This window comes from Barbus barbus (assembly GCF_936440315.1).
Source record: "Barbus barbus genome assembly, chromosome: 4".
In the NCBI taxonomy this organism is placed as follows: Eukaryota; Metazoa; Chordata; class Actinopteri; order Cypriniformes; family Cyprinidae; genus Barbus; species Barbus barbus.
The window spans coordinates 39,984,586-39,993,330 of NC_136732.1; the positions used below are offsets into that span (position 1 = coordinate 39,984,586).

At 36.4% G+C, this 8,745-nt stretch overlaps 1 long non-coding RNA gene across 1 annotated transcript; it reads left to right on the forward strand.

Moving 5' to 3' along the window:
- The first annotated feature begins 1,534 nt into the window (after nucleotides 1-1,534).
- Nucleotides 1,535-4,488, forward strand: LOC306864120. Its single transcript, XR_013783743.1, has 3 exons — nucleotides 1,535-1,640; nucleotides 2,515-2,712; nucleotides 3,035-4,488. It is a non-coding gene; the product is annotated as an uncharacterized lncRNA (long non-coding RNA).
- Nucleotides 4,489-8,745: the final 4,257 nt, after the last annotated feature.

Genomic DNA, 8,745 nt, shown 5'->3' on the forward strand with positions numbered 1-8,745 from the left:
CCGCAGAAAACCATAAACACTTAATGTGGTAAGATAGTGCTATTAAAATATCAAATTCAAAGCACAGACTCTTGGTGCTTTGTCTATTTAATGTGTTTAAGTTGCAGCGGGTTGATCTCTGTCGGCCACTGTAGGGAATCCCTTTCATTTCCCAAAAAAATCGAACCAGCTGGTAGTGGAATTGGGTATATGGTTTTGATGAAAAACATTTAAAATACACATTGTTGATAAATGTAAAACGATGAATGAATGTTTAGTGGGAAAATAATGTGGGGCTGAGAGGATGGCTTTGAGAAGTATATACGTGTCTGATATGATCTGTAATTGATTATGGGAGTATAGTGTATCAATCTGCTGCTAATACTGAGGAGGTGGACAAAGTTCAGTCCAAGGCACAAAGATTATGCACGTGGGCGATGAGATCTACAGATTGATGCAGCCTTGCAAATTGAGATGGGAGAAATGCCTTTAGGTCTTAGAAGAACTGAGCTGTCACTAAAATATTGGGTCAATATATTTGGGTAAAATCAAAAACACCCAGATAAGGTAGTTTTAAAACCTTTCTGGGGAAAAAGAAAAGAAAGCAATCACAAGCTTTGGATGGGAAGAGTGATAAAAGAAATGGAAATTGGTGAAACTCCAATAAGCCCAACAGACTTGACATTGTTAAGTGAGGAAAATAAGGATGAGTTAAAGTCAAATGCTCAAATAACATATGCCATTGCATTGGAATGGGAGGAGGAAAATAAGCCAATGCGGACACTCATATGCACTATCTCAAGTTCATCTTTAATGACAATTAAAACAAGTCATTCAGAGGGCAGAGCAGATGTAATGATTGAGATTCTTCAAATAATACACAGGATCCAGATGATGGGAATTTATGTAGCTTTCTGTTGGATACCAGCGCATGTTGGAGTAAAAGGACATTAGTTGGCGGATGAATATGCAAAGGAAGCAACAAAGGAGGATAGACATAGATGTGCAGATAAAGTATGGTAAGAGTGAAATGAAGTGTTTAATCAGACAACATGTGAACGATAGATGGCAGAAATATTGTGAAGAAGAAAGAACAGGGAGATGGTTTGATAGTATTCAAAGAACTGATAACAGGAAGAAATAGACATGATGAAACTATCATCTCAAGGCTTAGATTTGGTCACACTGGGAATATGGAGACATGAAAATGGAAAATGTGAATATTGTAATCAAGAGGAAAATGAAGAAGATTTTTTTTCTATATTAGGCTAACTGAGACTTGTATGTTGTTGCTGTTTTGATTGCCTCTATTGTCCTCATTTGTAAGTCACTTTGGATAAAAGCGTCTGCTAAATGTCTAAATGTGATGTCCAATGGCGAGGAAGGAAAGATACTGATTGATGAACATTTTGGGGGAAAATCAGGGGATAAAAACTTTAAACGTGTAATATGTCTTTAAAGGACAGGAGATGGAGAATTCAAGGGTAGATTATGATCCTGAAGCACACTCCTAATAAGTAGGTGGCAGTAATGCACCTAAAAGTTGTGTTCATCCACCGTTAAAACACTAAGAAGAAGAAGGATCTGGTGGTGGAGCACCGTCCAATCTCGAAATACATCATCAAAGCTGTCGGACTCAGCGTCGAGTTTAATGAGGAGAGGTGAGCAATTCACGTATATTTACAGAAACATGAAACACAGTTTGCATGAATGCAACAATATCTGAGGTCGTTGTGCCTTGTTTCCATCGACTACAGCTCTGTTTGTATGATCGTCTGAATGATTGCTGCTGTTATTGAATGTCTCGGAAGAACTGATATCAGTACTCTACTCTTTCAAATGAGTTGTTTTGCGTTACATTTAGTTTTAGTTTGATTTTGAGTACCCAGAAAAGCGCTATATAAATGTAACACGTTATTATATGCAGATAATGCGCCTGAACGGTTTTGATTTAATGTTTCATGTCAATATAAAACAACTGCATAAAACTAATAGTGGTATTGATATCTTAGTAAGACTGTTAACTCTATGGAAATAATAACCGATGAATATTGACCCTAAACTTACCAGGCTTTACATGGTTAAAAATAACTATGGATACTGCTTAATATTTCATATTGTGTCACGTGGGACGTTAAGTCTATATTAAGAGATTTATAATAGCCTATAGACACAGGAAAATTAAAAATAAATCACTAAATCAAATTCTGTTTTGTGGTAGGCTACAGTTCACTTTCTACACATTTCCTGTTGACACTAGAAAGACAGCCCACAGAAATGCATTGAATGAACACATGAAAGTGTTATTGAATGAGCATTTTAAACCGCTTTTTGTGTCAATGCTGTTCATTTTAGTATAGTGATATTATGATTTACAAAGAGTCAAAACTTTGTTTTTGTAAGACTCTGATCTCTTCAAAGGTAGAATTTGAGGACATCTGCTTCACTTCCATAAATGCTTAAATGTGTAGATTGCTTAAAAATAACTAAGTTAACTGATGTATTGATTTAGCTAAATCTGCTTCTTCCACACAGAAATTCATGTTCAGTGAAGCTCCTCCCACAACAATCACACTTTCAGCAACTCGGCAATAAATGCAGGAATAAGTGAAGACGAGCATCAGGAAGAGCTGAAATCTGCAGAGACTGGGTTTATTAAAGAGGACAGAGAGAAGATGAGAGAACCAGAGCCTTGCAGAATCAAACACACTGAAGATACTCAACAACTAACAGGTTGGTGTTTATTCTTGCTGCTTCATTCATCAATATTTCTGTTAGATAATAGTGTAGCTGATCAAACATATTTACTATTTTTCCCTAAAGAAACATGGGATTTGTGTTTATAATGTTTTAAAAATGATCATTTGAAGACCAATGTACTACCTTCATGGAAAGTTACAGAGGTTTATAAAAATAAAAATAAACTATATACAATGTAAATTGTAGTAATGACCAAAATTTTGTATAGGAATTGTCTTTTTTTTTTTTTTAACATCTAGGTTCATCGGGGTTACTGAGAGTTACTGAAAATCAATAATTTTTACTTTTATTTTAGAGTCGATTGAAGAAAACGAAGAGAATGAAGAATTGAGTGAAATTGATCAGAAAAATCATGTCGAAACTGGAGAACAACATTTGAGTTGCTCTCAAACCAAACAGAAAGATTTAAAGAAAGGAAGAGCCAAGAAATCTTTCAGCTGCACTCAGTGTGGAAAGAGTTTCACATACAAATATAAACTTAAAGTTCACATAAGAGTTCACACTGGAGAGAAACCGTTCACTTGTGATCAATGCGGGAAGAGTTTCACGCAATCAGCAAACCTTAAGGACCACATGAACATCCACACTGGAGAGAAACCATACAAGTGTTCACACTGTGACAAGAGATTCAGTCGGTCAAAAGACTTGAAAAAACACCAGGTAGTCCACACAGGAGAGAAACCATACACATGTGATCAATGCGGGAAGAGTTTTGCTCTAAAACAACACTTTACGGCACATGTGAGAGTTCATACTGGAGAGAAGCCGTACAAGTGTTTATACTGTGACAAGAGATTCAGTCAGTCGGGAAACCTGAAAACACACAAGAGGATCCACACTGGAGAGAAACCGTATCACTGCACTGCATGTGGGAAGCGTTTCAATCATTCAGTTTCTCTTTGCAGTCATACAAAAAAACATTCACAGCAAGTAGATCATCTTCAGATCCAGCCCTTCCCGTCTGATGCTGTGTCTTCACCTAATGTCACACAATAATGTATTAAGCAATAAAGTATCATCTGGATCAATCTGTCATTACAAGTGACAAGACAAAGAAACATTATAGTTCCTCTCCAAATAACAATGTCACAAAGTTGTATTCTTGTCTATCTTTTTGCTTCTTTATATAACATATCATTGTGCTTATGAGTTTTATATAATGTCATTACTGATCATCAAACTGTAAAATAAAATGAAAAACTCTATGAACGACTTTAGTAGTTTTAATTTGCATTAAAGGTTATTTACATTTGGTTCATTTATTCAGTTTCAGGTATTGTAAGAGTAGTATCTCCATTCCTACTTCTAGACTAATATTTGTATTCGCTTTGAATAATTATTAAAAGGTTACCTCTTTATTAATACATTGTTATACTTTTTAAATGTACTAAACGGCATTTGTTAATTGTATTTAGTAATTTTATAATTTTGGTTTTAATATCTAAAAGCAATGAAGTATTATGTTTTCAGTTTCTCAATGGTAATGAGATATTTTACACCACACCTGAGACTGAATTAGGCGGCTGTTTGACAGACAGTAACCCATGTTTGTGTTTGATGTTTGGTTGTTTAATAGCTGTTCTGACGTTTTACGTTTGTTGAGCTCGCCTCGTGCCGACGGCTTCATCTGTAGTGCGCCTTCACTCAGTCTTCTGAGGTGAGGCATGAAAGGATATTTCCAGAATTAAAAGGTGATTGTATTGAACTATTTTCTTCGTCTTGTAATAAACATAGACTTATTTTGCAATCAAAACATAAAATCTCCTCTAGAGGGGAAAAAATAAATAAATCTGGTATTAATTGGAAAACGACCTGGTCAAATCCTTACATATTTTGAATAAAGTTAAAGAGGTGCATTTCAAAATACTTCACAAAAATGTTCCTATGTAAAGTAGCTCTGTCTACATTCATGGACATTGACAACACTTGTAGTTTCTGTAACACGCACGAGGAAGACTAGTCATTTGTTTTATAATTGTGATTTGTTTCTTAGATTTTGGTCTGATAGTGCCTTTGTATTTCTGCAAAGAATTGTTAATTATATGCTATCTATAAAAGACGTTATTTGTACTTATTCACACAAAAGTAAAATGATTGTCGTTAACTTTTACATTTTGCATTCATAAACAGAAATTATACCAAAATGTATATTTTTATCAGTAATGGAAGCTTTGAAAAAGACTAATGCAAATGAATAACTAAAAGAATTACATATTGTTGGATTTCATGGAGAAATGTATTTCTGGTATATCCCCCCCGCTGCAATCTTTAAATATGTCCAAAGGTAAAATTTGATCTATTTGGTTCTTTCTATGTTTTTTTTTTATTATTATTATTTGTTTTATTTATTTTTATTTTGTTTTTACTAAGTGATTATTTATTTTTCTCCTCTAAAACAGTTTAAGATTGCTATTATATTTTGTGAATTTGGATTTACATGTTAATTTTTGTAATGTTAAATAATTTTTCAAAAAAATAATTATGCAGTATTTTACATATTTACACAAGCATCAAACACATTTTACAGTTTTTGCAGCGTTTTATAGGCTCATTTCTGTACATACACTAAAAAGTGATAAGTTGACTTAAATTACTAATAATAAAAAAGTATAAGTTAAGTCAATTGTCACAACTTTTAGGTCAATTTGTCCTTTCTACTGAAATAAGCCTTTCTGAGTTTGTTTACACTAGATGACACTTGTGTACTTTGTACTTGTGACACTCGCTTATTTCAGTATGACTTTTGATTAGTTTAATTTGTATATTCTGGTTATTTTATAATATTTATTTTGATTTATAAACTGAATTGTTTACGTGAGCAAGATTGATTCTTTCTAAGAGTTTTTGGTTTTATTTGATTCCCTTCTTGCCTTTTGTATATCACTTCCTGTTGGGTTGACTGGATGAAGAGATGGAATGATATTTTTGTTGAAAGGTTTAAGGTGTAAGATTACAAGTCATCCGATCAAGAAACTTCAAAATATAACCCTCTCTTAGCTTACAAGCAGGCAAATGTTTTTCACACAATTGTGTAATTCAAAACAATATCAGAGATCATAAGTTAAACTGTATACAGGAAAACTGAGGTCCCCCTGCTCAAGAAAGCACATGTCCAGGCCCGTCTGAAGTTTGCCAATGATTCAGGGGAGAACTGGGTGAAAGTGTTGTGGTTTTGGAGACCAAAATCCAGCTCTTTGGCATCAACTCAACTTGATGTGTTTGGAGGAGGAGGAATGTTGCATATGAGCCCAAGAACACCATCCCTACCGTCAAACATGTAAGTGGAAACATAATGCTGTGTGGGTGTTTTGCTGCTAAGGGGACAGGACAACTGCGGCCAGGGCATTGAATATGGGTCTTGGATGGGTATTCCAGCATGACAATGACCCAAAACACACGGCCAAGGCAACAAAGGAGTGGCTCAAGAAGAAGCACATTAAGGTCCTGGAGTGGCCTAACCAGTTGACTTGGAGAGGATCTGCAAAGAGGAGTGGGACAAAATCCCTCCAGAGATGTGTGCACACCTGGGGCCTGTACCATGATGGTAGATGAACAAATTCAGAATTATAGGATACGTTTTGAGTTGACAAAACCAAACCACTCCAATCTGGCTTTGTCGGTACCAGGGGCGTCATGCACTAATTATTTTTGAGGGGGCACAAGTGTGTGTGTGGGGGGGGGGTGGTCGTCATGTGACACAGCAGCCACAATAGCACTTATGTTTTATTTTTTCCTTTTTATTCGAAACATTCCCAAACGCATTAACTATCACAAAATATCTTGATTCTCACGTTTATAGATTGTTAGTTGATCTATAGTGGGCGATGGTCAAAGTAACCTAATAATTATTTATGCATAAAAAAACTGTCCTATTATGCATAAAAAGCTGTCTGTTTACTTAACACTAGAACTGTTTTTCAAATGATTTTCAATGAAACTTCAAATCTCCCGGTCATTGACTTTAACTAAAATTGTGTGATTTACAATCCCCTGTTGTTAAAAATTGTTTAGATAAAACCAGATAAAAAAAAAAAAACAGGGCATTTATACCTATAAGCTAGATTCAAAACTCTTTTGTTAAAGGTTGAGAGATTAAATGAGGAATATGATGAATTTAAACACATTTCCACTGAAGTACTTGTCCATGAAAGAGGACAAATAAAGGAAATTATCTTGCTCTATCAGTGCAGTCACAAGTGAAACTTGTGAAGTTAGTTTATATAGTTGATCATATATAGTGATAGAGACTCAAACATGTAAGGTCACATGTAGCCATTTTTAAATGGTTATCTATTGATTCTATCACTCATTTATATTACATATGATCAGTATATATTAATATTTGTTTAAAATAAATGCTTTATAATAATTGTTAAACTAAAAGTGCTTGTGTGTAATGGAGTAATAATAATAAAAATCATTATAATTATATGAATCATATGTAAATTCTAATTATCATTAAAGCCAGACAATTTTTTTTTTTTTTTTTAAGGTACTTCATAGTGACCTTTAATTTGTAGGAAGAGAAAATGGGGGAGTGACTTTTTTTGTGTCAGACATGTGTCACTTTGCTCACACCTGATTGGTCCAATTTCAGTCTGAGATCTCTAACCCAGAACATAATCTGCCCCGGAGCAGGTTGGCTGTGCAGTGTAAGTTATTATGGCAATGAACGCAGCTAAAAGCCAAGCCACTGGTACCTAAAACCCAGGATTGGTGCAAACTAAACTGAAACTTACCTGGGTAGCCAGCTAAACCGGCTTCAGGTGTTGCACTTCCTGTATCTTGCGCTGTCAAGTTCTCTGTGTTTTCAGGGCTCTTAGGTTCAGTGATTGGCATGGAACAGTCATTGACAGAAGGAAAATTCAATGGTCCACTGTTGTCCTCAGTTACATGTGAATTTGGGTTCCCTAGCACACCATAAATGGGGGATCCTTCTGCAGCATTTCTTGTCAACATATGGTCCAATTGCACAGTGCGCCTTCTCTGACCCTCCTGCACGAGATAACTTACAGGACCCTTCCGCTCGATCACTGAAGCACACAACCATTTCTCCTGCCCTCCTCTAAAATTTCGGACTTGCACTGGTTCCTCCTCCACAAAGGATCTTAAGACTCATCTCCCATACAGTTTCTTTTGTTCCTGCTGTTTTCCATGAACAGACTTGGCTAGATCAGGCTTCAACAGTGAAAAACGTGTTTGGATGTGACGCTTAAGGAACAGCTCTGATGGTGTTTTTCCTGTTACTGAATGAGGTGTATTACAGGACATTACCAAGAAATTTGCCAATTTGTGCTTGAATTAAAGCATCTGCTTACCCTGTTTTTCACAGACGCTTTTAAGGAGTGAGTGTTTAAGTATCTGAACAGATCTCTCTGCAGCGCCGTTTGAGGCTGGGTGATAGGCAGGGAATCGTATGTTTTATTACATTTCCCTTCAGGAAATCAGTGAACTCGGCAGACACGAGCTGTGTCCCATTATCCACCTCCTCTGGTATTCCATAAGCTGCAAACAATCCTCGAAGTGCATCAGTGGTTAGTGAGGAGGTGATTGATGACATGGGCACTACCTCTAACCATTTAGAATAGCTGTGTAAATGCAAAATCAATGTGGATCCTCCGCCATGACCTTTCAGGCCATCTCCACGGATGAAGAGGTGCCCCGGCAGGTGACTTCTGAACTGCCAGACAGCAGCTACAGGTGCGCACTCTCTCTTCAATGCAGCCATCTAATCCGGGCCACCACAGGTAGCTATGAGCAGGGGCCTTCATGCAGCAGATCCCCGAGTGCTCATGGTGTAGCTCGTCTAAAAGTCTTGATCAGTATTTGGGTGAAATTATAACACGCATTCCCCACAACACACAGCCTTGGTCCTCCAGCAGCTCATGTCTACGTGTAAAGTACGGTTTCAGATTCTCCTCCGACACATAGTTGGGTCAGCCATTCACTGTATAATTCCACACTTTGCATAGTGTAGAGTCTTTCTGTGTTGCTTGGGCTATGTCC